The following is a 10511-nucleotide window of genomic DNA, read 5'->3' as shown; positions in this document are numbered from 1 at the left end:
GAGGTAGAAAGTGAGTCTAAAGGGGTAGCAAAGGAGAATTCAGGGGTTGCTGCTGTAACCCATGGCTACCCCGAAATGACGTCACTGACGCCTACCCCCTGCTTTTATCCACAAAGCCCTATTGATATTTACGAAGAAGTAGCCAGCAGAGCTATGGCATAGGAAGGAACTCTAATAATAGTACTGTTTGATTTCAAGAGGAAATTAAAGGCAAAGTACATCTTTTAATAAGCATAAAGTATCCCTATTTTCAAAGCAAATTACTTTTTTGCTCCCTGAAAAGGCATTTGATTCCATGCAGGGAGTAACATCTCATCGGAGCCCTGCTTGTAACCCTAACATAGGAAGTGAAATGACAGGGCACATAATATAGCCTATAGTTTTGCCCACCCTTCCTCACCACAGCTTAGACAACATTTAACAAGAGCCTTAATGAGGTTTTTTTATGGAGCCTGTGGAAGGAAAGCACGTGAATTTGCCTTTTATGTCAATAACAGCTTTCTCAGAGGTACAACAGTGAGAGTTCCATCTTCTGTAACTAGGGACCCCACTTCTGCAATTCACTGATATCAGTTAAACAAGATGCATGGGGATGCTAAGGGCTCTAAACACGGAACACATAATTATAGGGAAAAGCCCTCAGCTAATGAGCATAGAAAGAAACCGAAGGTGCCTGAAGGTTATTCATATTACAACAAACATTATACAAGTGGATGTAGCTACAAACCTGCGTACCTTTCTCAGAGCCAACATAGGCAGAGTCAAGGTTGTCCTGTAATATCTAAATGTGGACTGAGGCGGAAGTTAGAGACATAAGGTACACATAAGGTAGAGTCAAGTATAGAAGTCATGGGTGGGGAGGGACGGTTATTTGATTTATGTTATGTTATCGTATTTCTTACCGAGGTACAGCACAACCAACACCAAAAAGGCAACCTGACGCTATGACTGAAAACAACAAGCATCAACAGAATAGGGCAAGCTAGACTAGCAGGGTTTTCAAAGCCTTCCTAAAATGTATATGAACCGGACAGGCACGAAGGGCAACCGGAAGGGCATTCCACAGCATGGCGGCTCTGACTGAGAAGGAACGGCCTTTAATTCTCGCACAACAAATTCTAGGGACAGCCGAGAGAGCGGTCTGCAGAGCGCAGTGCGCAGGTAGGAACATAAGGTCGAAATTTTGACTACAGATACCCCGGGCCAGCAGCGTAAAAAGCCCTATGAACCAAGCAAAGAGATTTGAAATGCACACACTTTGCCACTGGGAGCCAATGGAGACCTGAGGACAGGTGAAATATGCTCCTGATACATAGTACCAGTTGCAAAGCGGGCAGCAGAATTTTGAAGCACCTGTAGACGGTGTAATAAGTAATCGGGCTGAGCTAGATATAAAGAGTTACAATAATCGATCCTGCTGAGAACCAGAGCAGAGACCACCGGGGCCAGCAAATGGAGCGGAATAAATTGCAGGACCTTCCTAAGTATTTTCAATTGAAAATGGGCAGCCTGACAGACCAAACCAACCTGAGAAGCCATGGAGAGAGAGGCTGATAACTTAACTCCTAAATATTTTACTGTCAGAAGCGCTGCTGGAAAAGTACCAAGAGCAGAAGGTCAGAAAGGCGGAGTCCAAAGAGAGAGAACAGTGTTAGAGCCAAACATAACCTCGGTCTTATCACCATTAAGTTTGAGCCAGTTTTCGCTCATTCAGCACTCCACGGCTAATAGACAATCTTGCAGCTGAGTGGCATGGGCCGGATGAAGTAAATCCAGCTGAACCAAGATCTGAGTACCATCAGCATACGAGTAGCATCTAAAGCCGTGCAAGCGGATCAGAGGCTGAATATAGATATTAAAAAGTGTGTGAGACAGGGCCGAGCCTTGCGGGACCCCACAGAGCAAAGCCGCAACCGCGGAAATAAAAGGTTGAAGTAGCAGCCACTGAGAACGATCAGATAGAAAGAGTGGCACCATGAAAGAACAGAACCTGACATACCAGCAGCTGACAGCCGGCTGATCAGGAGGGCGTGATCGATGATGTCAAATGCGGCCAAAAGATCCAAAAGGATCAATGCCGCCACTCCACCCTGATCCACAATAAGTCGTCAAGGACCGAGATCAGAACAGTCTTGGTACGCCGGCCAGTTCTAAAGCCTGACAGAAAAATGTCAAGCAAAGACGTAGACTCACAGAATTTATGTGGGCATATCAGAGTTATATCTTTCTGTTCATGGGGCATCTTTTTCATATTCATTTTAACCTCTTGAAGGTGTGTTCTGTTTAGGGTTTTTATGTTTTTTTTCAAATTGGTTTTATTGGTAAATCAACATGGTTAGTATACATCAGATTCAAATGAAACGTTTACTGATTCTACATCGTACCACAAAGAAAATGTTTACTTTTTTCTGAAGAACCTAACCACCCCAACTACCCCCTTGATTCTGAACCCCCATCTACCACCCCCTGCACAAACAGTCAGGCTCTTTGGATGAGGGCCAGACTCTGTCTGGTCCCTGTGCCCTCTCCTCCCTTAATATATTTGTGAATCACTCGCAACAGACTCCGGTCATGTACTTCTTCCCCTTCTGAGGTCTGCGGTGGGATCCTTTACAATCAACTCAGAGACCACTCTCCTCCCCTTTTTCCGTGGTGTTCCCCCCCACCACTCCTTCCCCGTGTTCAGTTTCCCTCGCTAGTCGTAGTTCCTTCTGAGTCTCCGTGAGCTTATTGGCGATCTTATGGCTGGGGCCTCTCCGGGTCGTACTTTCCCAGGAAGGGGGCCCATTCCATTTCCCTTGTCAGGGTTTGACCATGTATTTGACCGGTGAGTTGCTCCATTCTGTATATGTCCAGGGTCTTGGCGGCCCATTGTTTTTCACAAGGGAGCTTTGCCACTTTCCAACCCCCCCGCTAGGCACGCCCTGGCCGCCAGTAGCAAAAAGTGTGGCATATGTGGAAGCTTGGCCCATTCCCCTTCCATTACCTCTACTCCGAACAGCACCAGAAGGGGGTCCAGCCGTCTGTCCACCCCGTCCAGTAACCTTATCCAGCCCAGTACATCTTTCCAATATCTCTGCACCCTGTTACAGGCCCACCACATGTGCCAGAAGTCTGCCCTCTGCCTGCACCCGCTCCAACACTGGGGATCAACCCCCGGGAACATTAGTGGCAGTCTTGCTGGGTCCCATTGCCATATGTACAAAAGTTTAAACCCATGGAGTTTATATTGGCAGGCCATTGAGGCTTGTGGTCGTTTTCACATAGTTTTTGACATTGACTGTCTTCCAGTTCCATCTCCATGTCCCTCTCCCACTTCCTTCTTTACACCTCTGTATCTCCTCCCTGTGCTTCTAGCAAGGCCTGGTATAAAGCAGAAATGAGCCCTCTTGTCCCTTTCCCCTTATCTAACACTTTCTCTGTTTGGGGACAATTCCCTCTGCAGGCTCTCCTTCTAGTCTGCTGACATTAGTACCTCTTTGAGTTGCAGATATTTAAAGACTGAGATCCCCCCCCCCCCAACAGGTGTTCAAATTTGCTTATCCCTATAAATACATCTTTCTTCAGGACTTGTCCCACCCTTTCCACACCACCCTTAAACCAGTCCTGAAATCTCTCATGCCTGGGGATTCGGTCTCTTATGGGGGGTGCCCAGATATGGTTTAGGGGTGAGGGCCATGTTGTTACGCCTACCATTTCCTTCTTAACTCTCCAGAGGGACCAGAGTGGCCCCAGGATCCTGTGTCTCCGTACTCTATTGGGAGCGGCTGCACGCGGTGCCAACAACCATTCTCCAAGTATCACCTGGCAGAACAGGTGGTTCTCAGTGTCCACCCACTGCTTCTGTTTATCTCCCCTCAAGTGGGGAATCAGGGCTCTGAACTGGGCTGCCCTGAAGTAAGTACGTATTACCGGGAGCGTGACACCTCCTTTCCCCTTGGGTTGTACCAACATTCTGTAGGCCACATGTGTTTTTTCCCTTCCCAAAGGAATCTTACCATTCGACGTTTTCATTCACCACAGTGGGCATCTGGGAGTTCTATTGGGAGTGCTTGATATAAATATAGTACCCTAGGGAGGAGAACCATTTTAAGTGGGAAAAGTCCCCGAAAAGACGATGCAGTAGGAGGGGGGAAGTTTTCCTCATATAGTTTGTCCAGTACTCTAGGAATCCTCACTCCTAGATATTTAAAGCTACCTTCTTCTATCTGTATTTCCAGTCACTCTCATCCTCTTCTTCGTTCTTCCGTTACTTCTCCCAGTGGAAGGAGAATAGACTTGTTAACATTTATCTTAAAACCCAATAAGCTCCTGTATTTCTTCACCACCTTGAGTACCCTTGGCACTGCCTCTTTCACCTCTGAGAGATATATCATAATATTGTCTGCATACAAGCTAAGTTTATGGGACCCTTCCCCCACCTTTATCCCTCTCAGTTGTGCATCATTTCTGATCTCCTCACCTAGGGGCTCCATCGCCAAGGCAAATAGAAGTGGGGAGAGTGGGCAGGCCTGCCTAGTACCCCTACTTAGTCCAAATTCCCTAGATTTCAACCTGTTGACCACTATCCTCGCCTTGGGCCCGGCATAGATAGCTTGGATAGCCCTGCACATTCTCTCTCCCACCCCTACTTTCCATAGTACTGCGAACAGGAATCCCCACTCCACCCAGTCGAATGCTTTTTCCGCATCTAAGCTTAGGAAAGCGTGGTCCCCCTGGCTCCCTCCCACATGTTCCATGAGGTCCAACATCTTCCTAACAGCAGCTGGGCCCTGTCATCTCGCTATAAACCCCATCTGATCTGGGTGTATTATTCGTGGCATTTTTTCCTCGAAGCATGTTGCCAAGATGCGTGTAAAGATCTTTTTGTCCACATTCAACAAAGAGATAGGGCGGTAAGATCCGCATTGCGTGGGATCCCTCACCTCCTTTTGGATCACTGATATTAGTGCTTTGCTAAAGATGTCTGAGGCTTCTCCTGTTTCCAGGGTGTTATTGTACATCCGTACCATGTGTGGTGACAAGATCCCCAAGAATTTCTTATAAAACCCTATAGTGTATCCGTCTTCCCCCGGGGCCTTAACATTGGGGAGACGGGATATTGCTTCTTGCACCTCTTCTATTGTGATGGGGCTCTCCAGATGTTCCGTCACTAGATCCGTGAGTATGTTCATTTCAATCCTATCGAAGTACCCCCTTGTTGCAGCCCCCCCCGTACTTCAGATTTATAAATGGGGTCATAGTACTGGACGCAGCCCTCAGCTATCTCTATAGGTGAATCCCCTATGTCCCCACCTGGGCCCGCCAGGGATGATACCCACCTTTCCGTTCTTTGTGCACGAAGCCTCGCTGCCAGCAGCGCGTCCGCTTTATCCCCTTTCTCATAATATGTCTGCTTGAGGTACCGCAGTTTCCACATGGTTTCTCCCATTCCTAGTGCTTTCAGTTCAGCTCTTTTGGAGTGTATCAGTTCTCTGAGTTCCTGTGTGTTTCCCTCCATTGCATGTATTCTCCCCTCACCTTCCACTATCTCTTCCCTCAACTTCTCCTCTCTGAGGTTCCTCTCCCTTTTACGTCTCGCCCCCTCTCTAATGAGTAGTCCCCTCCAGGTTGCCTTTCTCGCATCCCAGAGCACCCCACTATTCACTTTCCCGATATCATTCAATTGAAAGTATTCAGCGATCATCTCCCCCAGTTGTTCGACAAAGAGGGGGTCTTTTCAAAGCGTTTCGTTGCACCGCCAGCTACTGTCTGTCCTGTAAAGCCCGGTGACATCAAGGGACATGAGGACCATACTGTTATCCGTCGAGCCCACCGGCCTGATTTCACTATGTGTTATTCTCGTCCCCTGGTCCCTTTTAAGGATGTTAAGGAGAGGATTGTCTATCCTGGTGTATGTGTGGTACGGGGCTGAGTAAAACATATATCCTTCTTCCCCTCTGGTGGCTCCCTCCAAACGTCAAGCAAGCCACGGGCCGCTAGTGTGCTTCCCAGGTGTCCGGCCCGTGCCTCCCCTTTCCATTGTGCTGCATACTCCATGGTCCTCCTATCTCTAGCTTCATCTGCCCAGGAGTTAAAGTCCCCACCTATTATGTAGATGTCTGCCTTGTGTACCTGTATCTCTGTTAGCGCTATCGATATAAATTGTTCTTGCCCCTGGTTGGGGGCGTATAGTGTCACCAGGAGTACTCTTGCCCTGTCTAGGATCCCCTTGAGTATCAATAAACTTCCCTCCAGTAGGCGGGTGGCCCTATAGTCCCTTAGCTTACATTGTTTGTGGATCACTATGCCCACTCCCCCCTTTGTGACAGTCCCTGATGCCCAGTGAACTTGACCAATACCAGCCCCTCTTATCGCCCGTTCTTCTCCATGTATTAGACGTGTCTCCTGCAAGAAGAGCATGTCGAGGTGCACTTTGCGGAATTCCCTCGAGACTAGAGATCTCTTGGTCGGGGTGTTGAGCCCTTTCACATTCAGCGTACCCACCACCAGACCTCTTTTAACCTCCTCCCTTCCCATCGCCAGTGACTATCATCAGCTCGACAAGTGATTCCGCTCTCTCATATCCATCACCAACATGGGAGTGGTATATCCCTCTCATATTATCTCTATGCAAAGAGCTATAACCTTCATTCAAATCCCCCAACAACTTTTTAACTAAGAGCAACTGTTGTTTAGGATCATTCATGATCTTGAAGACACCCTCCTACATACGGAAGGTCACCTTGGAGCAAAGATAGGCCTCCCTGCGGCTGATCAATAGATGTCTTGTGGGTGTTCGCCCAGTATCATTTTGGTTGCTTTCCAATCATCATGTATTTCGTCCCCTTTGTTCCTGCTCTGGTCTGTCATCCTGTGTGACAGGCAGCTTGCAGGATGAGGGTCCATTGAGCCTCATGTATTTCCTCCCCGTCTACCCTCTCCTCCTTTGTGGGCCCGGGGTTGGTCTCGACCTCTCGTCACTCGTAGATCGGCCCCGTGGGCTTCCTGGCTCCACCACCAAGTCTGCTGTCAGATGGCCAAGGGCCTGTTCAGCTTCACCTGCTGAGGTTAGGCAGTATTCCACCCTTTCCACTTCAAATTCCAATGAGAACAGGTAGCCCGATCGGTATCTGATCCCCTTATCACACAACCATGTTGTAAGGGATCTACAGGCTCTGCACCTGGCCAGGGTGAGGTTTTAGAGATCATGGTATATTGACACTTTGGACCCCTCAAATTCTATTTCTCTCAGGTGTTTGGCTCTATTCAAGATTTCGGATCTGTCTGTGTATCTGAGGAATTTAACCACTATCGAACGGGGGCCATTTCCGTAAGGTCTGCCACCTCGGTGCGCTCTCTCGATCTGCACTGACCTTCCCCCTTCTGCCTCGAAGAGCTGGTTCACTAATGCCTGGACTTTCTCCTCCACCTGCCTTGTGGATTCCCTCACCGTCTCCTTAAATCCGAGTATCCACAGGTTGTTATGCGTCTCCCTGTTTTCCAAGTGATCCATCTTGAGCATGACTGCTTCCTCATGGAGTTCTATCTCTGACATTTTTGCGTCCAGCTTCATCTCAACCATGTCGGCATTCAATTGGTTGTGCTCCAGGTTCTCAACTTTGTTTTCGATTGTGGTCATTCTCCCTGTTTTGATCTGTTACAGAAGCTTGTATGTCCGCCCTGAGGGCTTTAATCTCTGCCAGTATGTAACCTATGTCTTCCCTGGTGGGGAATCTGGACATATTCATGTCTGTGGGCAGTTCCTTCGTGTAATCACCAACTTTCTTTGCCATTGGCCCTTGTTCCCTTGGGCGGGTCTCCACTTCTTTTTGGGCTTCCCCCTAGCACGCTATGGATCTCCTGGCTTTTTGCTTCCAACTGAGCCCTCCTGACCCAGATGCTAGTGCTCACTGTTCCCCCTTTGCCACTGTGTGACTGCTGGTGGTAGGGGTGGGCCCGGTTAAGTCTCTTCTTGGCTCCCAAATGAGGATAAATACCCTCTGTGACCTGGTGGACTGTCCGCTTCCTCTTTGCATGGCTGTCCCTTTCCCTTGGGGTATATCCGTACTCTTTTCTCTGTCAATGCTCTTGGGGTGGGGGGGCTCTTTTGGACCTCTTTTCACTGCAGGTGGTGTTAAGGCCTGCTTCGTAACTGTGGTCTTCCTTTTTTCATGCCCTTTCTCACCTTTTGAGGTGTGGAGTGGGTCCTAGAAAATCACAGTGGCTCTGATCCCTGGTCACCCCCGCACGGACTGTCTGCTTTATTTTTATTTTATTATTCGTTTTTATTTTTCTTCCACCCCCTCCCTTCCTCTCTCCTTCTTTGGGTAGGTATTCCCGGGGCAGTCTTGAGTCTTTGCAAGTCACTGCAGTAGGTGCTGGGCTGCTCAGGATTCGTAGAGCTGTGCGCGTGGTTTTGCTAGTTTGTCTCCTCACTATGGCCTCCTGACCTTATCTATGTTATGTTATGTTATTTTGCATTTATGTAGCGCCTTATGTACCATTGGTATGATCTCAAGGTGCTGGTGGGTTGAACGCCCTCGGGAACCGAAGTTCAGGTCAGTAGAGGGAGAGAGTGAGTCATAAGGTGCGTGTGACCACCGGATATGTGTGCAGCAGGTGTGGCATTCGTGTGATTGCTGCTTCTTAGCGGTAGGTGTGGTGGTTGGGAGATCAGGAGTATGTGTTCGTTCTGGCAGGTTGTAAACCAGACCGATTCTGGCTGTGTTAGGCCTGAGGAGAACGCCTAGGTTGGATGGTGTGTAACCAGCTGTGTTTATTTAGGATGATGGGGAGTATGAGGCAAGTGATGGTATGAGAACAGTTACACCGAATGGTGTCATAGTATCGCTGTGTTCTAGTTGAGTGGTGGTGTGAAGAAGAGAGTAAGCGTGGAGATGTGATATGGTGGTTTACCTTAGGTGCTTGAGATCGTACACACTCCAAACCGTTCAATGCACTCCAAACCGTTACATTAACTCCAAACTGTTCCATGCACCCCAAACCGTTACATGCACCCCAAACCATTACATGCACCCCAAACCATTCCATGCACCCCAACGATTCTATGCACTCCAACCATTCTATGCACTTCGATCGTTTTATGCACTTCGATCGTTCCATGCACTCGAATCATTTTTGTAAGTGTCCATTCCGTGCCCTCTATCTGTTCCGTGCATTCCATCTGCTCATTTCCACGTTATCCGTTCTCCATGCATCATCCATCCATTTACATGACCCGTTCCATACACCCTGTTCACCAGTTCCATCAACATACGTCAACAGTTCATCTACATACGTCATCCGTTCAACCACCTATGTCATCCATTCCACCCACTTCACCCGTTTCATCCACACATTTCTGCCGTTCAACTACATACATCATCCCTTCAACCAGCTTCTTCTGCTCATTTCCATGTTATCCGTTCTCCATGCATCATCCATCCACATACTTGACCCGTTCCATGCACCCTGTTTCACCCGTTCCACCCACATACGTCAACCGTTCATCTGCATACGTCATCCGTTCAACCACCTACTTCATCAGTTCCACCAACTTCACCCGTTTCATCCACATATTTCTTCCATTCCACCCACTTCACCTGTTCCACCCACTTCACCCGTTCCACCCACTTCACCTGTTCTACCCACTTCATCTGTTCGTCCACCCACTTCATCCGTTCTACCCACTTCACCCATATCGTCCACACATTCCTTTCATTCCACCCACTCCACCCGTTCCACCCACATACTTCCTCGTTCCAACCCATACTTCTTGCGTTCCCTGAACTGTTCTAAGCACAGAGCAGAACACTGATAATACTGACAGTGGATTGTTCACATGTTCTTGGGACTAGGACTCCTAGGAAGGATTTTTTTAACAAAAGTCACTGTTTGAGACAAGACTTAAGAAAGTCCACAAATGGTGAACAGGGGAATCAAGATCAGCATGAACTACCCAAGATTATGGTAGAGTGACGAGCAGCCAGGCTTAGTCTAAGGAAGGATGTGAATGTTAAAGGTATTTGTACGGCACTGGCCACCAGGGGGCACGTGGTTACAGCCTGCCTCTGCGTGAGCTCCCGATCTAATGGTCCAGCTCAGCATCGGCCTGCACCCACTGAGAAGGGGTGCAGTCCCGCTGTATTCCCCACTTCCATATTCCCCACTTCCATCCGACCCGGGTGGGGGTGGATGAGGGGTCTGCACACCTCGAGTTAACTGACATACTAGCCCCCTAGTCCGTCAGCACAGCAGTGTTCTTTCCCCGGGTCTGCCCCGCTGCTGTAATAACCTCTTTTCCAGGGCTGCTTCGTTCAAAATTGGACAGTCTCTGTTGCGCAGTTCACTCGGCAGGTCCCCTCTATCTTGTGGGCTGCGGTGGGGGTTTCCGTGTGCGCCCAAGCTTCCCCCCCAGGAACCCTCTCCCCCGTGCTTTCCTTATGAAGGTAGTGCGTTCTGCGTTCTATGCGCCCGGCCGAGCAGCAGAGGGGGGATGAGGGGAGGGGGGCTCAGACGTACCTTTCTCT

Source organism: Ambystoma mexicanum, chromosome 13, assembly GCF_040938575.1.
Source record: "Ambystoma mexicanum isolate Mex_15411 chromosome 13, UKY_AmexF1_1, whole genome shotgun sequence".
Taxonomy (NCBI): domain Eukaryota; kingdom Metazoa; phylum Chordata; class Amphibia; order Caudata; family Ambystomatidae; genus Ambystoma; species Ambystoma mexicanum.
This window is presented reverse-complemented; position numbering follows the sequence as displayed.